This window comes from Dryobates pubescens, chromosome 3, assembly GCF_014839835.1.
Source record: "Dryobates pubescens isolate bDryPub1 chromosome 3, bDryPub1.pri, whole genome shotgun sequence".
Taxonomy (NCBI): domain Eukaryota; kingdom Metazoa; phylum Chordata; class Aves; order Piciformes; family Picidae; genus Dryobates; species Dryobates pubescens.
In genome coordinates this window covers 30,662,460-30,688,650 of record NC_071614.1, presented here as the reverse complement: position 1 = coordinate 30,688,650, position 26,191 = coordinate 30,662,460, and positions in this window count along the sequence as shown.

Here is a 26,191-nt window from a genome sequence, read left to right as displayed (position 1 = left end):
TCTTTCCTAACATAGTTTAAAGCGGCATGTGTTGCATGTGTAACTCAATGTCTTTCTGTTTGTTGCATATTACTTTCCATTTTTCAGTGGGGAACTTTATTGGGTATGTAATCATTAAGATAAGATCCATATAGTTTACATTTCTGTGAGAACCCCTGAAATGGTTTCTGGACCGCAGCTATGAAAATAATACATTGTCATCTGCAGACTGATATGCTTCCCTATTCATCTTCCTGCTCCAAGTATTAATAGGTATGTTAAATAATGCCAGTGACAATGTAAAATCTGAAGGCACCTGCTATTCAATTTTTAACTTGACCATTAATTCTTACTTTGTTTTCTGTCTCTTAGCCTTTTCTTAAATCACACTGATACTTTGCCGCTGTGTGACTTCCTAAGTTCAATAGCAAGATATTGTTAGCAACCTTGTGGAAAACTTTGTGTAGTCAAAGGAATCTTTTCTCCCTTACGTGATAATTTATCCACACATCCAAAGAATATTAATAGAGTTGTGAAACATAGTTTCTCTCTGCAGAATTTATGCTAATTAGATATTGTCTTATCATGATTTATCAGGTAGCATGTTATTCTATATGCAACAATCATTTTTGAAAATGATCAAGTCATAACACTTTCTTGACTATAAGCCTAGCCTTAAGTATAGGTGCAGCTCCTGCAATCTGATACCTTGAGAGAGAGATTGTGTATACTTGAACTGTAACCACCTTTGTCCAGGAAGACAATCAGTACAAAGAGACAATCAGCATGAAAAGGAGTTTACAACAGTGGTTCCTAAAAAGCAAAATGCATCTGCAATAAAGGTGTGGCCTTGAGCAGAGTCCACAATAGTAAGATCTATTCCTGATGAAAGTGATCATACCTCTGATATGTGCTGTTCAGCAGCCACCTTAAGAAAGGGTGATTATGGCATCTCCATGGGAGTGCTTGGGAGTGACATCTTGTACAAAATACACAAGTCCACTTAGCAACTAACACCTTGAGATGAGAGCACAGTCTGTAGTACAGACCACCAAATCTGCTTACCAACTGCCATGGAGGACTCTGAAAGCTGGTGGTAACAGCAGAGTGCTAATCTGTCTCCTTGCAAGAATATTTTCTCCTCACCTTCCCTGAACTAGGCAACTGAGCTTAATGATGAAGATCCGTAGGGACTTCAACACCCGAGATGTGACAGAGCATCCTGGCGGCTAGTGTTTGTCAGAAATGATCCAAATTCCTCTTTGGCTTGGATTCCTTTATCTGTTGGCCTGATACTTTTGTCTTTGTCCCAGCCAAAGAGCTAAATTTGTAGTTGCTCTGAATGATACTTCTGAGGAATATTTTAAGATTACCTACTGGACCTAGATTTTTGGTCTAATTATTAAAATGATTTGTTGAATTACTTTTTAATCTTTATTTCTGTATTTTAATTAATGCATAAGATGCCTAGAGCATAGGAGGCCAGGCCCTTCCAATTGAATTGAAATGAACAATATTAAAAAATTATATAGAAGACAGGAAATAAATCAGAAGCATAAGCATTGAAATACATCACATTCTTCTCAGCTTTCTTTTAGCACGTGTAGGAGTGCTAAGTCTATGCCCAACTTAAAATATAATTTGGAATTGTTAAATTTCTGCTAATGCAAAACTGCAGAACACCCCAACTCTGGTGATTCTGTGGCCACAATAAACTAGGTGATTAATTGCAACTTCCTTCAGCTGAACTAGACACTGTAAGTAAGATGCCGTGTTGTTTTAAATTTGCCACGTCTTGTTTATTTGTTTATTGTCTTGGACTTTTCCCCGATGTCTTTTTTTTTTAACACAAATTATGCTGTTTTCAATCCAAAGGACACTGTCATGTTTGAGAAAAGTCTCTCTGACATGAGTGGATCATCTTGCATGAATAAGAACATCTATTACAAACACTTATTTGTCAGATTGGGTACTAAATGCTATTGAAGCAGCAGTTGTTCTTATTTTGAAGACAGGAGACTTGACGTAAAGCAGTGGAACACAAGACTGTATAAAAATAAAAGCCTTTCATGTGAAGTGTGAGTGCCAGGGGATTAGTGCTCCTCTTCACTCAGACCTTGACTTGCACAGACATGCAAACACACAAATACTCACTCACAGTTTCATAGGCTACTGGCAATAGGATGCTGAAAACGACACAAGTAAAAATTACCAAAGATTTTCAGAGCAATGTACTGTGACAACTGTTTGACGTTAAAAATGTATATGTGTTTTTAAGAGTACAAATGTAATTGTGTTTCAGATTTGCTGGAAAAAACCCAACCCCCAAAAAACACACACAGAGTAATGTGTGTTTCCAAAAAGGTACAGCAGATCTGTGTCCTGGAAGACCATATTCTTTAGTGAGGAACACAAATCTCAAATTACTACCTCTCAAAGATATGTTCCTCCAGATTATGATACTGAGCCCTGAATGCACTGAAGCCTGAGAGGCTGAATTGGGAATGCCTGAAGCAGAAGCAGATGAAGTAGGAGTTATTTTCAGATTCTCCATACTCTTACATATATTGCAGCTATTGGTACTAATGTAATCCCATCACATATTGAGAAAATATAATAACGAAATTTTGGTCTCTTTTATACATTCTCTAGGTGTATACCTCTGAATTTCTTCTGTCATACTTACATCCTCTTTGTTTCTTCACAGGCTTCTTAAACCTCTTTCATTCTCTCTTAGTGATACAAACATGAGATTTTCATTCTCTGTAGCTCTTGTCATTTAGAGCATCCTTCCTATATCTCTTTGTCTTCTTGTTACTTCATCTAATTGGAAAAACATGTATTTTCTCCAGGCTCAGAAATACCTATTATTCAGCCACCCAGGACAACTTAACAACCAGCCCGGACAAATGTAATTTAATTACTTCTTCCTCACTGGCCAAGGTGCTGACCTGCATTTAAAGATCTTGTGTGTTCTACAGTCTCATGCTGGAAAGGAAACTAGATTCTACCTCACTTTCTTTTAAGTGATGCCTAACAGCAGGAAAAGAAAGAATGGCTTTGTTCAACCAACCATTTTCTCAGGTTCCGTCTGTGTCTTGTCTGCCAACTATGGTCTCCTTAATGAAATAATGACAGTGCTGTCTTACTTTGCACAAAACCTGGGAAAGCTACAGTTCTGTACCAGGAAGAAAATTTACAGTTATTTTCTTGGGGAAAATCACCCAAAAAGAACATACCTACACTGTAATTAATCTTTAGTTATCTTTCAATATGAAGATTATTTCACACCAAAACAGGTTTTAAATCATCAGTTCCTTCTGTCTCTCTCTACCACTGGTGATGGCTCAGGGGCCTTGCCTAGAGTTTCAAGGTTTAGTGAAATGAAATCAGTGACCACATTTCTTTGCCCCTTTCAGACCCGCTAAGGACCCAGAGGTAGTTCCCTTCCAATTCCAAAACCAAGATAACAGTTACTTATTCCTAAAATATGGACTGTTTGACAGTTACTTGAGAAAACCTTTTCCTGAAGTGAGAAACCACTTCATCTGTGGTAACCACTTTATCTTCAGATGCTGCAAGACAACTTGTCTGGTCAATTATCATCAAGATGAGAAGAGTGTTTTGAAAACAAAATCCTGATTCTCTGATTCTCCCACCCAGGAGGGAATTTTATAGAACAGGAAAAATAGCTCAGAGGCTGCAGGGTCTGCTTTGGAGGGTCTCTTCTGTAGAGGAGAAATCACTTTCCCTGAGGCATAGGAAGTTCCGTGTAAATATGAGGAAAAATTCTTTCACTATAAGGGTGATAGAAGACTGGAACAGGCTGTCCAGGGCAATTGTGGATTTCCCTCTCTGGAGATACTCAAAACCTGCCTGAATGCATTCCTGTGTGATCTGGTATAGGTGACCCTGCTCTAGTAGGGGGGTTGGACTAGGTGATCTTTTGAAGTCCCCACAAGCCACTAACATTCTGTGATTCTGTGTAATGTCCTCTGTAGCCTGGTCAGCCCTTTGAGCTTTGTCAACCTCACAGGTCATATAGACAACTGTACTGGCAGAATTGTAGCTATCATGAGTAAGATAGCTTTCATTAAAATCAGATATGGATATAATATAAGAGGACAAATCTGCTTCTCAGTCTGGGTTCATAGGTGCCTTTCAAATCAACCTTATTGAAAACAAATGGCATTTAGGCTTCCAAATGACTTAGTCTTTTTCACCAGGTCCAGGCAGTCAGAGAAACATGCTCTGCAGTGCATCCTGCAGTCTTGGTCCTTCACATCCTCCCCCACCAGATTTGGTAGCTGAATAGGGTATGCTATAGTCCCTCCCAGGCTGTCAGCTGGTGTTTGCTTTATGGTGTGGACTAGAGGGGAATGGGGAGTGGCAATGGAACCATGATAAGTTACTAAACTGTCAAACTCCCTCAGTTCAGAGAGAGGTCTCACTGACTTCGCCAAAAGGGGGATGCTAACACTGCCTTGTCATTCTTACAGCTGAATGGGGAGGAAAAAAATCTATTAAAGTTTGTGAAATTATGATACACTATAGTTCTGGGAGTCACAGAAGTATCTAAGATAGACAGTTGATTGTTACAATTTTGGCAGTATGTCTCATGATGAGGCACAATGCAAACTCTGTGAAACTCTTCTTTTAATAGCTCATTACTGAAGTTACTCAAAATACACAACTTTATTGTTTGGTCTGTTCCAGAAGCCTAGAAGACCCAATTGAGAGTGAGAGCCTGTTGAGCCTCATGATGTCCATAATGTTATTAAGAGATGTGCACACACTATCTGGATGAGTTGAGTGCCTTAGCTGAGAACTGAGAATATTTTGTCACAGTGTTTTTTTGATGAGCTGAGATTCAGGAATATGAAGTCTAACTCCCAAGGTCAAAGCAAGACTCAGCACTGCTAGGGTCTGAATTCACTACCATGCCAGATCCCTGGTCAGGTACCAGACTGTCCTCTCAGTACTGGTTTTTTTCCTTTTCTTTGTTTTGTTTGTCTGGGTTTTTGTTTGTTTGTTGGGTTTGTTTGGTTGTTTGTTTTTGTTTGTTTGGTTTTTCTTACAGCAAAGAAGTGCTGAATTCCAATTTACTCCCAGCCAATGTCAGAAATATGCAAAATTGATCATTGTTTTTCACTATATTTTGCTGGTTTTCTCTTGGATTATCTGTACTGTGTGATGAGTTCAAAGCATTAGAGGACCCTGTAGTCCTACCACTTGATGAAATGGCTACTTCTGTAAGGTAAACTAAACAGTGCTAAAAGGGTATGGCATGATAGTATCTGGTCTTTAACACAGGGAGTAGCTGTATCCGATATGCCTACTGGGAGAGGAACATAGCCCACGCTAACTCCTAAACGGCTTTATTTTGGGAGAAAGCCAGTTAGCTCTGGGAAAAAAAGCATACCACACACTGTTCAAACCATTTAACAAGACAAAGAATTGAGCTCCAGGCCATGTGCCCCAGCACTGTTTAATTTAGAAGTACAGATGTAGCCTACAGAGCGAGTTTAGGTATCTTGAGTGTAGATTCTTTTTGTCCTACACATGTGCCCACCTCAGACAGATTGTGTTTGGTTTCTGTACTTCAGATCAAGATAATGGCTGAAGAACTCAATGCTGAGATTCATTCATAGTATCCAGGTGGCTTTGAAAAGCCAATACAATTCTTAGGACAGAAAAAACAATATTAAGAGAATGAACATGAAATGATTTTAGACCTTCAGCACTATGATTACTTCAAGCAGTGCAAAGCTGTATTGAAAAACTATGTTCTCTTGTGTTCACGCACGGGCATAGATACGTGCAGAGAAAGCATGTAACAGATATAAGGAGTCGTCTGGTGTTAGTTGGTAAAAAATGTCGCATTTCATAGTTTTCCTAGAATAGCCATCTTCTTTTTTTTCTGAAATACAACATCCAAATGTCAGCCTACTCAATGTAATCTTTTTCTGTTGGTTTGGTGTTGTTGGTTGTTGTTTTTTTAAGTTTTTTTTTTAACATGTTATTGTTCACTATATTGCATTTTTCATTTCCACTTGCTGTGATATCACAGCATTTGATTTTGTTATGGCCAAGAGGCCAACAAGCTCAGTTCAGCATCAGGTATCTTTCTGCTCTGTGAATTTGCCACTGAGACACCATGGATGATTGATGTAACAAGAGTCCCACCTTGCAAGCAATAGGAACCCATAACCCTCACCAGGAATTCATTCTCTACATTTTTTGAGGCCAGGACTACCATCTTGTGCTGATGTTTTCTGACTCTGACCCAAAGACTTTTTTGGGGGTTGATTTGTTTGTTGGTTTTTTTTTTTTGCCTCTTTGAAGTTATAATTTTAGGGGACCTTCTTGAATGTATTTATTTCAAAGATGAAAGAAATGAGTTCCTTATTTCTATGTATGTATATAACTTTTTCATCTTCAGTTTTTCAGCAGTGACTAGTACCTTTTTATATGAAGCAGAACAGCACTCCCCTCCTTCTGCCCCTCTTAATGGAAAAGTAAATGCTTATTCTTTCCTTCTACCTGATGCATGCCTTCAAAATACTATAAAGATATGAACCCGATGGAGTTTCTAAATTATAAAGCAGGAGTTCTTTTATATTACCGTGAACAACAACTGGAAATCTAGTTCTTTATAATAAGTTATTTATTCTCCATTTTGAGGTTTTATCCACACCCCAGGAGGTGGCCATGTATATTTCAACAGGTGCTGCATCAAGATTGCTATGATACTCTCAAACCATATTAGATTGTATCCAGTGGAAAGAAATGAATTTGAGAGCAAGACTTACAGGCTGATGAAAACCGAAAATCTTTTCTCCTGTTGAATGCAAAATTTTCTATTAGGTTCATAGCTGTTATCAACATCAGCCTTATGTAAATGCATATTTATGATCTAATACACCACACTGGCAGTATGTCTGGGAGAACAAGTATCTATGTAGTGTATTCTGGCCAAAAAATTTACAGAACCTTTTCAAATCTTCTGAAAAATGTAACAATAGAATTCAAAAGGGACTAAGGTGGTGGGCAAGACATAGCATTGCAGTAGGATCACCATACACCATGGTTATTTGCTTGCTTTTAAGGAAAAGTAGGCACACGCGTTTCTGACTCATGACAAGAAGCCAGGAGGGACAGAGATATGGAAAAAAATAGTTTATGATCTTAAGGGGAGAGAGGGCATGTGATGTTACAGGAATTTTTTTTTCTCAACTTCCAGCAAATGCAATCCCTCTAAACCATAACACTGTATTAAGAGGAAGTATGTTGTTTTAGAACAGCCTCTAATAGGATATCAGTTAAAGTTTCTGTGTATGGCTTATATAAGCCACCTTACCAGAGAACATAAACACTTCATAATGTTCAATGCTCTTTTCCTTTCAAACCTGAGAGAAGGTTTTGTGCTTATCACTGCAGATGAAGCACATTCAGTGCCATTCAGTGACTTCTGATGCTTCTTACCCTGTGTCCCTCATTCATGTGCCTCTTGAGGTCCCAGTTCTCATAAAGTTGCTTCTTTTCATATAGCCATAACATGGCCAACAGAAAGAGAATAAGATAAGTTTTCTTTTTTTTTTCAAATAAAGATTTAGTCCAGCACCTTTAACTTATGTACAGAAAAGGCATAGCAAAGCCTGCTTCTGAGTGTGCTAGGCCTGGACACATATGCAAAGAAATTACTTGCAGTGTAAGTATGGAAAGCATTACTGAAAGATGAGATTACCTGGATCTTTCACCAACACAGTAATATTTTCTGCTCTTTTTTTCTTGTATAGTTAGATGCTTTTTATGCATACATATATCCACACACATATAAAATATGAAATATATAATCTAATTTGGATTTTAATTTAGTAAGTGCAGATGGTTCTGTTTCACAACAGTTACGATCACAAGAATGATAACAGCAAAAACCTTATGTCTCTGTCTATTTGTAAGAGAACAGGAACCACTGTTTCTAGAGACTATTGTCTCCAACTGTCTACTTCTTTCCCAAAAAATTCTTCAATTGTATTGAACAGTTGAGGAAGACTTCAAGATTAAGAATCCGAATTTATACACCTGTAGGCAGATGCCTATAGTTACTAGGCCAACCCTTATAATTAAAGGAGAGGTAATCAATGCAATCAATGCAGCCTACAGAGCCATGGAGATGGCCAGCAGCTAGAAGAATGATTCAGTTGTCTGTGCAGGCATCCAGTGACATCCAAAATAGCCTAGACTATAGTACCTGCATAGGAAGGCTATGAGACTGCTCTGGGTCATGTGCCAGCCCAATGAGGATATCTTGTATGCCTGTCCTGGTTTGAGTTAGAACACAACTAATTCTGTCCAGGGATTTTACTTTTCAGCTCAGTCTCTTTATGAAATCAATGATATGTTTTTACAGACAGTGTCTGCTTCTGGCAGTGTTAACACTTGATGTTTCTAGTTAGTACCAAGGATTAGTGTGCAGACAAGGTCACTGCTAAATCTCTTGTGCTGTGTCAGAGGTGCAGAGTAAAATGCCACATGTGCAGGGAGGAGTGAACAGTTCAGGTGACCCTAAACTGGCCAACTAGGTATTCCATTCTGTATACATCTTTTTCAGTATATAACTGAGGTATCACAAGAGTCAAACTCTCTTCTTCAATGGCCACCGTACAAGGAAAACTCTGTAGGTTCTGCCTTTGATCCTGATCTGTGCCTTCCTGAATCCAGTTCCAGAACCCAGCTCCTGAATCTGGGGCCTGTCTGTCACTGAGTCCAGCCTGGGACTTCTATCACAGCATCTCTGGTGATGGTGAATAATCGCTATCAGGGACTTGGGTTCAATATTGGTGTGGGGTTGTTTGGTTGTTTGTTTTTTTTTTTAAAAAAACCATATTTGTATGTATCTTATTTTATTATTATTATTTTAATTAAAGTAATTTTAGTCTTCATTTTCCCTTTGGGAAGGGAGAGGGATTAACAGAGAGTGCCTGTTACTCTTTTAGTGGATGGCCCAGTCCTAGCCCTTGACAATGGCATTAGATGCTGGTATATATGCCTGTTCAGCTGCCTAAGCATAGGTGTCTGGTGTCATCTCAGGTTTGGTGTGCTATACAGAACTCCTCTTTCGTATTGCCAGTCTCATGGTGTGACGGTCCTGACCAAATTACATGAGGTATCTAGGACTGCAAGTAGCTGGCTGAAAAATATGTACTCTAAGGAGCAGCAGCAGCAGCAGCAGCTCCTCACCCTTTCTCTTTGTAGTCCCTGTTTGACCTATGTTGACCTGTATGAACATGAGCAGCCATGCCTGTAACAGGTCATGTACTCTATTGTGCCTCATCACTGTGGTCTTGTCTGGCATTCCAGGCTTTGCAACTAACCCTAGTTATCATTGGTGAACATGCAATGCTCACCACACTGGGGTATTATGGGGCTGCCCCTTTGCTGGTGAGGTCCTAACATGCTGCCATCCTTGCTCTCAGCTCCCCTTCATTTGTGGAACAGCACTAGCTGTTGCTGCTCCCTGGTGCATGTGGTGTTTTGAATCCCTGGGATAGCTCAGAAGACATTGTGTTTAGACACCCAAGGTGGACTTTTTCTTACTTTAGGATGTGCTAAGTCACTCTCAAGGTGCCATTGCACTGACAAGAGAGGAATTTGCATTCCTTTCTGAAGCTGCAGCTGGATGTATTAAACCCTAAGATGCCTCAAGTGAAAGTGGAGGTTGATTATGGGCAACTGAAAGAGCCTACAGTGCTGACTGGCCAGGGGAGGCTGAAGTTATTCCGAGCTGTCTCTAATATTGGTCAGGTAAGATCGAGTGTGTGGAATGACTAAAATGTGAGAAACAGATGAAGATTAAAAATGCACTCTCAGAGTAAATTGAGTGACCATTTCTGAGAGGCCTTTAAAATTAATTACAATCTTTTCTTCTCTTGCAACAAATCTAGGAGATATGCTGAAAATTTACATAAATTATGGGGAGGATAATTTTTTTCTTTAGGTCAAAGAATCTTTATCCCTACTCATATGAAATGTGCAAGGTAATAAAATATAGGATTAATGTGTCTTAATGAAACTTCAGGCATGCATATTTATGCAAGGTTTTTGAATAATTATATACAAAAGAAAATTTCCAGTGAAATAATAATAGAAAATTCATCTAATCTTTCCATTGCTTTTTCCTTCAATTTCTCTTTTCTCTTACTTTTGTCCTGCAACTCAGGGCACTTATCCAGCAATTATTTAAGCCTCATGCTTATTAATGTCATCGAGGCTACTCATATGAATAAAATTAAAGGAATACCTAAGTGCTTCCCACGAATGAGTCTTCTATAGCCAGAATCCCAATATGCATGAATATTTGTTTTGATTCTGAGCACCTGCACTACTTGGCCACAGTATCGCCCCTCATATTTGTGGGAAGGAGATTTCCTGTGCTAAGGACACTTGAAGAAAAGTAATACTTCTTGAAGAGCTGAGAATCTATTTTTGGTTTTGACAAATGAACAGGTTTCCCAAATGTCTCTTGAATACACATAGGGCTTGCTTGGTTAAGAACGAGTGGGCTTAGTGCAGCTTAAAACTTGGAGCAAGAATGTTTGAAACAGTGAGGCACACTTGCCTTGCCATGCATTGGAGCCTCCCCAAACATCACTCCAAAACAGACTGAAAAGAAGGTATTCAAAATGCCGGGGGGTTCCTGAATACCAGCCCTGTGGCATAGTGGTGAAGTGGAAAACCCACTGTCCTTTGTAGTGTCTGAAACCCATCACTACCCTCTTCTCTTTCCCTACCAGGTATTGTGTACACCCCTGTTATGCTGTTCTGTTACAGGTCTCAAAGATCATGTCCTGCTTTGTATCCCTGTACCCCTCGTCCTCTTGGGGGGTTTGTGAACCCTTCTATGCCCTTTTTTGCATGATAGAAAGGTATGAAGAAGAAGCCATAAAAGGGGTCCACTGTGCAATGTGCAAAACCAAACCAAAATAAAAAAGAACAACCAAACACTAATGCAGACATGACTTATAGATAAACCTGTTTCACAGTGCAGTGAAGGGAGAAGGAAGAAAGCAAAGAACATGAACTGAAGATGGGCACTTGGGAGAGTAAATGGACAGGTTGAAATCAAAGTCAAATTTTGTTAGGGCTTGGTAATTCCCCGTTCTTTCTTTATGTAAATACCCAGATGTGCATGTGAAGAAAATAATCACATGGAAAGATATCTGCTATTCACCAGAGGTTATTTTTCTGTTGGTCCAATTAAATATTTAAAAAAGTTCAAACCATCCACTCAGAAAACAGTGTCAAGTGTCAGCAGTGCCCTTCAAATTCTGTGAGAAAAGAACTGCAAATAATGAAGGAGATAAATCAACATCCTTCATCTTGGGAATTTGTTTTCACAGCAATAATTTGGAGAATATTTGCCAATAATGGGTATGTTTATAGGAATCAGGGCTCATATGCCTGCTGTTAGGAATGATGCTGGTGAACCACAAGAGTGACTAAATCACAAGGACCTTGTGCTCAGCTTGTGGGCAAAGCTGTTTTCCACACTCTCTGCAAGCGGGAGATGATTTACCAGATGAGTCCAAGAGATAATTCTGAAAACCAGTGAAAGGTTTTTGAGGAGTGTTTCTTTGCATCTTATGTAAAGCTCTTTTCAGAAGGCAAGAAAGTACAGTGATAGACTTAGCTGTGCTGTTACACTCAGGCTGTCAGGGTTTAAGCATCACTATAATGTATCATGAGGAACACTGTGCCACTTGCATTGGAAATGTGTCAGAGCTCTTTCTTTCTCATTTTTTTCCTCTTGAGCTGCAGAAGACAGGAGCATTTGTAAGCCAGGTTGCACAAAAGGCAAAACAAAAGCATTTTTATTACTATAATTGAGAATTTGGAAGATGGGAGTTAAGTGCTTGTACCTAATTGTACTGCAATTACCCTGTTTAATCCAGCAACAGGCTTCTTTCAAGCCTCATCACTGTACCTGTGCAGAAGAATCTCATTTCAATACATACGAAAGACTTGTCACTTTGGATATTAAGCACAATAAAGCTTCTCATTTCTTCTGCCTCAATTTTCCATTGGGATCATTAAAAAGATAAAGGCAGACAATGCAAAATGTGGCCTCATTAATGAGATTGTACCAAGAATGAATGGGACTCAATGTCTACAGTATTTACAAACAAGTAAGACACAAGTTATTAGTGTCTGATTGTTTACCTTACCTTCATAGCTCATGTTCTTTGCTACTGTTGTAAGCAAACTCTTCATCATCTCTAATGTGTTTCTCTTTTTTAAAAGCCTAGCAGAGTTGAGGTGCCGTTCCTGGCTTACAGATATAGGAATGAAGTACACAATCTTTATGTCTGGTCTTTCAAAAATATTATCTTTTATTCAAATCAGCAGGAATGTGGTGCCCATGTTGCTCCAAGGACCTGAGATACCTGCCCAAGGTCATATGCAACCTGAGCAGGATGGGACCTGAGGCCCAGACAAGTCCTTAATGGCTAGTTTGAACCTTGTAGGTACTACTTGTACAAGCTCTGGTTTTCTTTCCATTCCCTGCCTGAAAAACAAAGTTCTCCTTACTCCCTTTTGTACTGCACCTATTTAGAAGTACCTGATATGATCTGTGCTTCCATCCTTTGCTTCTGCAGGTAAAGAATATAAGTACATCTGTTTTTTTATGGCTTCCTTCATGCCCAAGTCATGTGCTAGCACACTCTTCCTCTCTGCTGTCTTTGTTCACCCAAAAGTTGCTTTAAAGGACTCTGGAATACTTTATTATTTGTATCATGATGTAGGCCTCCATCTGTCTCTTATTTCTAACAGCTCAAAATGGCTCACTATTCCACTTCAGTGGTTTAACCATTTTCTCTCTATCTGTGCTCAGTTTTATTCTTATTAGAGAATGCTCTGTTTGAACCTGGTAAGATAAACTGTGGTGTTTCTTTATGCTGGCTCCTGCCCACTTTAGCACTTCCCACTTCCCTCTCTTACAAAAGTTTGGTATAACCTAAGTGCTCCTCCCAGCTCAGAAGGATGTTAGATCCTTTATGTTTTTGCCATGCTAGCATATTTAGGTTGTGTCATTTTGGCATCTCTTTGATGTATTCTGGGCATTTGAGGTTGCACATTTTAAAAAACCTGGCTCCCCCTCTAATGGGGACTATACTAATTGCCAAATGAACTGACAAACTCAGAGCTTGTTGGATATCTATGCAGTAACTCAGTAAATCACTTTAATGATAAACCTTGCATTTTTATAATGGTTTGTTTCCCAATGGATATACTAAAACACTTTCCAAACTCAGGCTAATCTAATCTATTTCTTCCTTCAAAGCTTAATTACATATTCCTTTGGAGCAGAAAGAAGTGACTCTCTAAGAATATAGGTAATGTTGCTGAAGAATTTGTGATGGAAACTATACTAGCAGAAAGTACCACCACATACTCATTTCTGTCTTTTGCTGGGTAGTGGGATGCAAAGCCACCAAGAGAAACAGCTGTTATATGATTACTATCAATATTACATCACAGTCATTGCTGTAGGAGTAGAGGACAGAGTGGCCCGGGAGGAGTGGTAACAGGGAGACAAAGCTGGTATCCTGAAGCAATGGGAGGTAGAGGCTAATCTTGCAAAGTGTCAAATATTGCAAGTGTTCTGAAGTGATGCTTGGTTATGGTAAGAAGTGCTGAGCTAGAGTAATTTGGAATAATTAATTGGGACATTATTTCTCCAGCTTACAAAATCTGGTTTTGTTCAAACTGACTCAAATCCAGTAATTTCCTTCTTCTCTGGGAGAAATGTAAACTGATGCAGTTTTATCATCCTGTCTTAGTAGGTCTTTTCCACTGGCAGACACTAAGATTGCTCTGTATGTGCCTATCCTCACTTCTATCAATAAACTGTGTTTTCACAAAGAAGATCCACATTTCAGAATTTGTGTAAACAATTATCTCACATTCGTGGACAAGTGATAAAAGCACAGCATGGCTGGATTGAATTTCATAAATTTCATTCTGTTGTCTGCAAACAGTTTATTTCCCACCACTGTTTCTTTGAGCTCAAGTAAGTTGATCATTGCACATTAGCTCTTAATATCTGTGGCTTATGTCTGCCATATAAAAGGGGTTAATGCATCAGTGAATGATGCTCCCAACATATGTTTAGATTGTCATTTAATGTAGCTATAGTTAGCTGCCCAAGAAGGTATCAACAAGACAGGTGATCACTATTCATCTTAATTATTGTAATAACATATCCAATATTTAGGAATAGTCTGTCTGCACTGTCTTGTATTTTATTACTGACAGTGACACAGATCTTTAAACCCGTGTGATTAATTAATGCTTTTTCCAATAACTTTGGCATGTCTGCTGCTTTTCTCAGTGTCACTTAGATTCTGGGATATTATTATTTAAATAACCCCCATAATTAATATTTTAAACACAGAAAAACTTTTTGACTTTTATAAAAAACACCACATCAGTAAGGAAAAGTCTGTGGTCTGAGCACTAGAAACCCCTTGTCATCTTTCACTGAGTCACAAGACAGACAGTAAGGAATTCTAGCATAAGGGTTGGAGGTGCTGATGCTTGCTTCCATCTCAAGGTGGGCTGTAAGGTCCAGAGTCCATAAAAATGTGGGGATGCTTAGCAGGTTACAAGGACCCCTGGGTAGTCCAGGCAGTCATGAAAGTATTTTAGGTTGCACTTGAGATCATTCATATCCCCATTCATCTCCCTTCACTCCAGGTGGTTTAAAATATACCATCATTGCTTTTAGCTTGTCATCCGGTAGTACAGCATGCAGTCTACAGGTCTGCAGCTCATTCACATTGCACTTCAGTGACAATTATATAATTTGGCCTTTTCAGACACACTCAGATTTATCTCTGATGTTCTCTGTTGGCTGTGTACACTGGTAAATGCACTCAACACCATTTTGTGGCCTGGCAGCCATGTAGCACTAAACAGACCATGGCTGCGTTACCAGATTTTCTAGTCACCCAAAATAAGGTCACTGAGTCCAAACAGCCTGCGAGGAGTTGTTCCTGGACTATGCTAATGCCTACACTGCACCCCAGAGTTGTCTGAGCAATTTAGCCCAAGCCAAAACCATGCCAGCAACTAGTGTAACAATTTTAAAGTATACATTTAGTAGAATAATTATTATAGATGTAGTCATTAAGTACAGAGAGGCAACGATCAAGATTCAGAAGTATAAATCACTCCATTGCCTCAAACACAGTTTAACACAAGGAACTTGGATCAGAATCATCTTCTCTGTATTGCCAAGGAGGCAAAATATGTTTAAGGATAGTTTGCTTCAAAATATATTAGCAAAGCTGGAAAAAGTCTATAAGGCAGTAAGAAATGTCAAGGGGTGTGTGGTCATTCTTATCATCTTCCAAGGAAGAGTATGAGCAACATTAATTTATAGTGCAGACTGAGCCAAACTGAAGGGATTATCAGTTAAATTAGTTTTTGGAAAGAGGACTCATTTTGTATTAAAGTCTTGTTTTATCTGAAATGCTGAGCTTCATGAGATGGTATAGATAAACTCTTTCTGTCTGGACACGTCTTTCAATGCTGGTTGATAGATTCACAGGAGGAGAAAGCAAAGTTTCAGTGCACAGCAGACAATGGCACTCATTAATTTGCAATTAAGAGAGTTAGAATAGCAAATGGAATTGTGGGAGTGCTCAAGAGAATTCTTCTACAACTATTCAAAAAATATCATGCAAGTTTTTATGTTCCCGAATTATAGAGGAACAACTGCATTGGTTAAATCACCAAATGTACCATGATGTTGATGATTCATCATTGCCTCTATGGAAAGAATGACCAGAAATCTCAATTAAAATGTATTCCAAATGTGCTTGGTCATATGTGCAGCAAAAGGAAAGGTCAACAGAAAGGAAAGAGAAAGCATTTTTTTCCTACACAAGGAGACTAATGTAGTTTTTCAAAGACTGGACTGGAAGTCTGTGGAAGTGTTTGATAGAGACTTTATCTCTGGGGATTAATTTAGTCCCTTACCTGCATGACCCTCCAACTTTCCTACACTAATCATTGAACACCATAACCTGTGTTTTCAGTGTCACATTAAGAAGCACTGGGCCAGTTAAGTGGGAAAAAAAAAAAGGTGCCTGAGAATGATTGAAGCTGAGCATTATCTTTGTCTCGATCAAGGACAAAATGTAAATCTTCACTGAAGGTGTGAATTCATAGCAACAAACACTCACGGTGAGAAAAGCATTTAGGAGATAAATGGAATTTATCTGACAGTGTAAGTTCAAACTAAAATCTAAAGTAATGCAGTGAACAATGTTCAACAAGATTTCAGTCACTCCTGGTGCCTTTATAATCTTCCTACTCTTTTAAAAATGTTTCCTTTATAAATGTTTATCCCAACTGTCCAGTAAGATTAAGAGCTTTTCTTTTTGAGTGCCATGTTTGCCAGCAGTCTGCGATTTATTTGCATTGGCAATTCCTCTGGCATCAATGGTGTGGTCATTTCTCCAAGCTGTCACCTTCAAGGGGTCATTCAGCTCCAATGGGAGCTCTTCATTTTGTGAGAGCTAAATTTTAATGCCCATGAAAGCATGCACTTACTTGGTCAGTGGTCAGTCACGTCTATTGCTCTTTAGAGTTTGTACATTATACTTGAATCTTGACCAATGGAGATGATTGCCTTGCATGAAGGTGCCTTAGGCCATCTGAGAGGCCCTACAGCATTCGTGGCTGCTACATGGACTGGTAGATGTGCAGGAAACTTGTGTCTTTCTGGAGTAGCAGGTGGACTTCAGGGAGGGCACTTGACAGTGCCTTAAATAACATAAGATATTCATGTTTTAGTGGTCCAAGGGATGCACATTTAAAGGTCTTTTTAGACTTTGCCATCTGCATTGAGCATCAGCCTGATTCAGTTACCTAACCAGGACATATAATAACATTTTGAGATACCATAGTATGTCTTCCCTTGTTTCCAGCTACTCTTCCTGAAAAATGGGGTTCTTACAAGTAATATGCAAAGCAGAATCAGAAATTTTCCCCTGCATTATACACTTTTAAGATTTAGCAGGAGAGGGTGCTGAGCCATCTAGTCTCGACCATGCCTGAGCAAAGAAAGGTTGACCACATGGTCCTTGAGATTCTTTCTAAACTGATATTCTATTAGAATAAATTCTGGAATTTCATTTTTACAAACTACTGTGGGGGCACACCAAACTTAGACTTAAACAGTCCTATGGAGGACACTGGAATTAAATACGTGTCTCCAAAGTTCAGGCTCAGTTTATTGCCTGTTGTCCTCTCCTCCTGTGGCTGGACATTCTATTAGAATGAAATACTGTACACCAGAGTTGCATATAATCACTGGAAGATAAAAGAATAATAGAATGGTTTGAGTTGGAAGAGACCTTTAAAAAAACCACATACTTAACTCCTGCTCCTATGGGTGGGCACATCTTTCACTATATCAGGTTGCTCTAAGTTCTGTCCAACCTGGCCTCAAATACTCCCAGTAAAGAGACATCCACAACTTTTCTGGGCAACCTATTCCAGTATATCACCACCCTTATGGTAAATAATTTCTTCCTTATAGCAAATCTAAGTAAAATGTCTTGTTATAGTTGGGAGAAAGATTTATTGGTCATCATATCTGGAAGGTAGGACCAACTCTTGATTAGACGGATTTCTTTCTGAAGGCAGGAGTTATTGGGTTGACTGCTGAGCATGCAGGTTAAAATTTTGTAGAGTATCTCAAACAGGTTATTAGGCTATTGCAGTCATCTGCTCTAGCTTTGATAGTTCTTCAAGGGTAGGATTGATTTTAATATAGAAGTCTGAACATTGCATGTTGAAAGTTGCCATGTAAATGCAAAATGAAATAATTGTCATATTAATTATGTGCTTATGTGAAGAAGAACACTGCTAAATGTCAAGGAATGATGTTACCAAGGTGGGCAGTAGGACTACCCATAAGGATCATAGCAAAAATCCAATTTTAGGTCCCAACAATAATAGTTTTAAAAAAGGAGCTTTTTGGCACTGCAAACAACTTGATAATTTGGAGCATAAATTGATTTACAACCTGTATAAGAAGAGAATTCCCTGGGGCAGGTTATCACAGCAAAGCTATTAAAAGATTTCTTATTCTTCCCTTTAAGCAGGCTATGCTGTTTACTGTCATTGGAGACTGACGTTTCAATGGACTTCCGATCCATCATCTGGATCAGGAGAGTGATTTTTCTATCCAGTATTCAAGATGGAGAAATTTCCTTTAGGTTTCGGACAGAATTCACTCTGGTGTCTGAGAAATGACTACACTAAAAATACACTTTTTCCATGTTATGAGGTAGAAATTGACTGATATCTTCAGAAATAAGTCACTATTGCATTAATCAATTCTGCCTGGCCAATGGCATTTACAGGGTTAATGTTTTCTGAATACTCCGCCTTGCAAATTACTGCTCCTACACTCAGCTCAAACTCAATTTCTTTCCTTCAAGATTTCAGTAATTGTATTGCTAGGCAATAGCTGAGCTAGAGTTTCCTTTGAATATGTAGTTGTAGAATTGAACTTCTGAACTGATGTCCACCCATCACTTTCTAGTCACACTCCTTGGTGACAGAAATATTCGTCTTTAGTTTGATGGTAGCTGATTACAAAATCCTTGGGTTTATCTTTACTTTTAATGCACCACACTGTATATTTGTTTGTGATTTTACCTCAGACAGAGAAATCTATTACCATTGGTACTACTCCTTGCATTTATAACCCACCTTTCACTGCAGGCTTTCTAAGCACTTAGGAAGCATTAAGCTCCATAAGAGGTCTATAATGAAGACAAACAATTTTAAGCTCTGGGGCAGAGACTGTAATTTTCCATACCTTACCAAAGCACAATGGGATACTGAGCTGGTTTGGCTTTATGCACTGTTGCTATATAGCAAACAATAATGTGCCAACAAATTACAGAAAAGGAAACTGAGGTACCAAGTGCCATTGCAGGAAGTTTCAGAATCTGGACCTTCATAAATACTAAAGGTTAAAGATGGCACATCCATGGAGAAGCAGAAGTATTGGACATGTGTAGATACATTTTCTCTGCTGCAGTGGTAGAGTACATTAATAAGGGCCTCTGCTAGCCTAAGACATTATGTTCTTTGTAAATATATTTGCAATAGTTTTGTCTCTGTTATCTCATTTTTGTTTTAATTAATCAATGTCCCTTGCTCACCATTAGGAAGTTCGGGTACCCTTTGAAATTGAATAATGTATTTGTAATAGATGAATTATATTAAAACCTAGTTCTGGTTTTCCAATTGTGTTAGGCACTGTAAATAAGAAGATATTTTTTTCTATCTAGACAGGTCATCAAGAGGTCTGCTTACACAGACAGGCTCAGATCCCCAGGCAGGGAGAAGAGGGAAGGTTGCCTGGCTCACAGTTTGGAAACTAGTCTTGTCCATGCAATGACTCACACAGGCCAATGCCAGAGAAGCTTCATCATGCTGTTTTGCAAATACATTTCATTCTTAAGGTAGAAGGATTTTGGGGGGTTATGATCAAGGTGTAGTCCCTGGCTGAAGAGCTCAGTGCTAACAGATAATGTACTTCTTTGTTGGTTACAAAAATATTTTGAGGTTATTTGTTTCAAAGACTTTTATAAAGAATTCTTCAGCTGTTGCATGGTTTACTTTGTTTTTCTCCTGGGTTATACCTAATACAGCACATTGGTCACAGAAGACAGCTGAAAAATGCCGATGCTTTCAGCTGCTGCTCAGGGCATTTTTTAAACACTGCCTGAGTACCATATATCCAAAATTGGCTCTTTACAACATAGCAGTTATTAAAACAACTCATCAATGAAGTTTTTGCATATACATAAGGGAGCATGATCACTCTGCCAGGTCACTTGTGAAGTTAAGGAGGCTATTAGTTACAGGACTTCTAGATGACTGTGGAACTAACACCTTTACATTTGTAATTATATTCACAGAACTCTTAGCTAAAAACAGATTAAAATGGACATCAGGGTGAAAGAAGCCAGGTCTTTTTAGAGGGAAAAGTCATAATCTACAGTAGAAAATACAATCAAAATCAACAGCAGAAGCAGTGGCTCATTAACACGGTGCTACAAATTAAGCTAGCAATGCGACCCCTAGTTTGATGTTTTGATCTACAGCTGTTTTGACTCACCGTCTTTAGATGATACAGTCATCCTAGACTATGTAGGACTCAATGAGAAGGGCAAGTTTTAACCAGCCTCCTCTGAGTTAGTCAATGATGATGGCTCATAGATGAGTGCTTTCTTTTGCTTCTTCAAATTTACTTGAGCCTGTTGGAGGCCATGGAATCATCAAAAGGAGGAGAAACTCTGCTGTTTCTCCAGTGATGTTAGCTTTGAATTTATATGAATACACTTAACATTGTTACCTGGCTTCCTGCTGGTTTTGAGGAACAGCAGGTGTTGAAAGTTGAAAAGCAAACAACCAACCAACTAATCAAACCAAAACCAAAACAAAAAAACCCTACCCTGCTACCTAAGGAACACAGCAGGTGAGATTTTATTAGACTTTTCAGGTTTCTGACTAATTTTCAGGCAATACTTTCAAACATGACCTCTTAAGGACATGGAATAGCCTGTAAAGTCCTGTTGCAGGGACCTAATTTGACTGCTCAAGTCATTCATCAAGTCTCCCAGGGATTTCTCTATGGTACGTGGAGAGAAAGAGACTGCAGAGCATAAATGAAACCATACTCAAGGCTCTCCTGGGAGAAGGACATTCTAAGCTTTTGGTCTTTGTGCCATTTGTTTGTGTATAATACGGGGGGGGGGGGGGGGGGGGGGGGGGAAGAGCCTTGTTCCACTTGGAGTCCTTGCATACTGCTGTAGAAAGAGTCGCTAATCCAAATCATCCAGTGCAAAACATCCATGTGCACTCTCACATTTAAGTATTTGAATTTACAGATAAATTGGGGTGGCTTACTAAAGTTTTAGAAATGAGCTTGACAATCTGTGGAGAACACAGTCTGTGGGAGATTTTCTTCTGTTGGAGCATCATATGACACTCCAACAGCTTCAGAAAATCCTCCTTTCCTGTCTCATAATTATTAAATAGCACACTTTCCTCTCTTGATCAGGGAATAGCCATCTACATCTGACTTCATCACCTTTCTGACTTCTGCACTATTGAAAGGCAGATGGCAAGGCAACCATCTGTACAGGGAATTTTTCTTGCAATTCATTGTCTCCATATTCTGTTCTTTTATGAATATAAATGCCACAGAATATCTGGGTCAATGATGTCTAAAGTTCTTTTTCTCGCATCTTTAATTGACTAAACTTGAAACATGTCCTTTTGTGAACTTCTTTTGGCTATATTGACAGCAATTTCTTTCAAAGAAATGCTAAGAAATCTTGCTTTCAGGAGTGAAATCATCCTGTTTTATATGTTTCTCAAACTCTGTTGCTGGAATGAGGCTTAAAATGCACTCACACCGCTCACAGTTTGTTTGGGTCTGTACTCCCCTTGCTCCTCTTCATCTTTATCTTTTAACTTTTGTAAGAAGAACAATTTTATGCCCTCTCTCTGGTGCCATTTGAATTCATTTATAGACTGCTAGAATCTTACAGAGATTTACAATACTAATTAATTAAATTTCACTTTTCCCATGGGTTGTAGGTAAGGATTATTATCCCCATCTTACAGGGGTCACCGGTGTTTTCCTCCTATTCAACCTTGTTTAAATCAGCAGTACTTCCACTAAAATCAATAGTGTTATCCTGCAGTGGAACTGATACAAGTCAGAGAGGAATCTTGTTCAGAAAATACACAGCCTCAGTTTAACTGTGTTGAGATGTGCATTTTCTTCATGGGACTTGAAGATGAATGAATTATGGATGAAAGTTTAATGGGGAATGTCTTGAAAGTGGGTTCTACTGAAATCTGGAAGAGCCTATGCAACTGGGGCCTGAGAGAGAGAGCTGGTCCTGCAGCATCACAGGTGAATGGAGGCACAATCACAGTCACACCTTGCCTCTAGAGATGCTTCAACCAAACTCCTGAATTACAGTATCGGTACTTGCAAGCCCTTCAATGGGGCAGGAGGTGGACAGGAGATCACCAAGCTGAGTGCAGAGAGACTGAAGCAAAGCTGGCAAAAGTATCTTGTAGAAGCCTGATCCCCTTCCAGGATTTCAGTTCTGGGTATGCAGATGAGGTTTGAGTGTGATCAGCCAGTGCCTACCCACACTGATGGTGTGATTCACAGCCAGTGAAAACACAAATTTGAGAACAGATGCCATCCTTGCAATTCATAGTGGAGTATTTTGGCAGGCTCTGTCCTGGGGTGAGAGGCTCTGTCCTTCTCCATGCCTGCAAAAACCAATGGTGTTGTCAAGGCATGTTTCTAAAGGCTCTGTTGGTTCAGGAGCAGACTGGTCAGTACTTTTCAGGTCTAAGCCCAAAATAACTGCTACAAGGTCAGACAGAAAACCAAGAAATAAATATTGGCTTTCATATGTCTCCTCTTACTTTTGGATTCCTTCCCCAGCTCTTTCATTTAATGTACTTGGTCTTGAACTGTGCATGGTGCTGGTTTGTTTCTGATCTGTCTGTCGCAGCTATATTTATGGTGGCTCCACAGGCACCTCTTGATCTTCCTCTCCCAGTGGAATTATTTATCAGGACTTTTTATGAGCTTCTTGATTTAGAATACATATTGTGAACTTCAGGAGCACTCTCTGGAAAATGACTTGTTTATGATGCTCACGTCATTCCTAGATTAGAGTGTTTACTAGACCAAGTCTCCCTGTCACCATACTACTTTGTAAGAATATAGATCTTTATCTTCTACGTCCTTTGATTTTTTGAGCCATGCAGGAGACGTCCCAACTCCCCAAGTTTTAAAACTTGTCTCATTAAGATATTTCACACTTTTCTTCACAAAATCTGACAAGTACAGTAAAGCAATTCCTTTGATTTACATGCTGGACATGCATGTGGACCCTTTATCTACTCCTTCCATTAAATTACTCTTGCTTTTGCCATATTATATTGCTGCTATCTCTGACTGCCTGAAAGATAAGACTGGCAAATAAGATTAAAAATAAACACAATTACTTTTAAAAATCTTTTGTGCATATATAGTTTTTGAAATCTTGGTACAATTAAGCCCTCTTTTTCCTCAAAGAATTCCAAAGAGCAGCAAAGTTGGTGAGGGGTTTGGAACACAAGCCCTACGAGGAGAGGCTGAGGGAGCTGGGGTTGCTTAGCCTGGAGAAGAGGAGACTGAGGGGTGACCTTATTGCTCTCTACAACTACCTGAAGGGAGGTTGTAGACAGACGGATGTTGGTCTCTTCTCCCAGGCAGCCAGTACCAGGACAAGAGGACACAGTCTCAGGCTGCGCCAGGGGAGGTTCAGGCTGGATGTGAGGAAGAAGTTCTATACAGAGAGAGTGATTGCCCATTGGAATGGGCTGCCTGGGGAGGTGGTGGAGTCGCCATCACTGGAGGTTTTCAGGAGAAGACTTGATGGGGTGCTTGGTGCCATGGGTTAGCTGTTTAGGTGGTGTTGGATTGGTTGATGGGTTGGACGCGAGGATCTTGAAGGTCTCTTCCAACCTGGTTTATTCTATGTATTCTATGTATTCAATCTAAGGCACATTATCTTTATTGTTTGAACTTTTACTGAGGGCCCTTCCTGCAACTGATGATGTGAGGTGCTGTATGAAGAAAGGAGAAAAGACATGCTTTGAATAGACAGAAAATGTGGTTTCAATTTGACAGAGAGGAAATTGAGGTAGGAATGGGGCCTGTATTGCCAGGAGGTAAGATGGGAATAGCGTTCTCCTGTGTCCCAATCTAGTACTTCAACCATTTGACCAGGCTCCCTCTGAAAAATGATGTTTATGAAATCCCAGCAGCCTTCTTGGCCAGTCAGCAATCTCAGAACACTGTCTGCAGTGGAGAATGGGAGATAAGGGCTTTTGTGGGCATTGTGTATACTACATCCTTGCAGCTGTACAGCAAATTCTGCCACTTTTAAAATTGATGTAAGTCATTTGGAAGAATGAGAGACCTGAGCAAACTGCCCTTGTGAAGAAGAAAGTTGGAAAATAAAACTAGCAAAACCAGGAGAGAATGCAGGAATATTTTCTACTGTTTTCTCCCCATCATTGTAGTTTCCTAACTGTCTCCCCTTGGTGTGTCTCAGCTGTCCCTGTGCCACCTGCAGCCCCTGGTGGTTTTCTACTCCAATAGTGACGGTCTGTTGCAGCCTCTGCAATGATTCACTGTGTAGGAAACTGCTTCCCAGCTGAATCTGTTGGATCTTGCCATGCAGTCTGTGATACAGCTATCCCCATAACAAAGCGATATTTATGTCATCAGCTCGACTGTGACAATTCACATGCCCATGGAGGAGAAAGTTGTTTCTGCCTAAGATGCCACTGCAGGCTTCTGTGGCAGGATCTCATCAGATGCGTACTGTTTTGCTGGTGAAGCGCTGGGAACACTGCAGGGGCCATACACTTACTGCCATGCCTTAAGGGCAAGCTTTAGCACAGCACATTGCCCAAGCCCACAGTCAGGAACACAAGTGCAGGCTGAGGAGGCACACAGAGGCTGGTAAGGGATGGCGGAGAGGTTACAGATTCCACAGCCCTTTTAAATGCAAGGTTCTCTGACATACATCTGCTCATACAAACACTGTGGGCTTAGATGACAGTTTGGGTAATTCCTTTTCTCTGTACCCACACATCAGTCATACTTTGATTTGTGCATTTTATTTTTTTTCTCTTCTGTTTTCTCCAGTCATGTTCTGTGGTGGCTTGTGAGCTGGTCTCAAACAGTGCTACTGAAGGCTGAGTGTGTACACGGCACTCTGCAGCCCTGGGGGTGCTGCTCTGGCTTGCGCCTGCCACGCGGGGCCCAGCGGGGGGCAAACCCGGGGGACTTGCAGGGAAGCAGGAGCAGCCAGGGGGCTGGAGGAAGCTACGCTGTCCCAGCCACCCTGCCCAGCTCTGTGCCTTGGCAGCAGCAAGTGGCAACAGCAGCAGCCATGTGGCACAGCCCTGCTTAGCCGCCCTGCTCGGCCTGTGTCCTGGAGACAAACCACGTGGCACAGCCCTGCTTAGCCACTCTGCTCGGCCTGTCCTGGAGACAAACCACATGGCACAGCCCTGCTTTGCACTGCTTGTGGACTAGAGACTAACCATGTAGCACAGCCCTGCTTAGCCACCCAGCTCAGCCTGTGTCCTGGAGACAAACCATGTGGCACAGCCCTGCTTAGCCACCCTGCTCAGCCTGTGTCCTGGAGACAAACCATGTAGCACAGCCCTGCTTCATGCTGCCTGCAGCCTAGAGAATACTATGTGGCACAGCCCTAGTCTGCACCGCCACGAAGAAACTTGGAACTGCTCCCACGACAGTGCTGCCATTTTTGTGCCAGGGAAATGGTGATTTCCCTTCCCTTTGATATGTATTTTTCCCACTGCTTTTCCCTTCAATTTTCTCTCTGCCCTGAGTTCAATCTAATAAAGCCAGCTCATTAGCCGTTTGGAGTTGTTTTGCTGTCACTCACTCCAAGAGAGTTATTTGAACCTTGGCATGGCTGCCCCCCACCCCTTGCTGACCATCCCTTGGTAAGGGGAGGACTGGGCCTTAACACAGCTGTACTCCTGTGCTGATCAGCAATGGACTTGATCTCTTCCAACCAAAATGATTTCATGATTCTGTGATTTTGACTGCTATTCTGCAAGGTCCATATAATATTGGGCCAGCATTAAATCAGAAACCAGTTATGTGAAATTTCCTTCCTTTTTTATTTGCTTATTTGTTTTAACATTACTGTTCTCCCTGATGTCCTTGTAGCTCATTAATTCACAAAATGTCTTTCTTACTACTTGTCCACATGCTCTGTGGGTGTCCTTGCAATCTTTCCTTCTTGCTGCCTTGTAGAGATGTACATTTTGTAGTACTTATTCCACTGTTGCTTTTCAGCCCTGGACTTCTGTGCTGCTATAAATATCTCTGAAAAAAAAAAGTGCTTCTCTATGATTATTTCCTAATTAACATCTCTAGTCTTTTTGCTCATAATTTATATTTTGATCCCTTTTCAGAATGCTACTGTATCTGTGGCCTTAATCTCTGATTTTTTGTTCTTTCTTCTGTTCTTAGTATTTCTGAGTA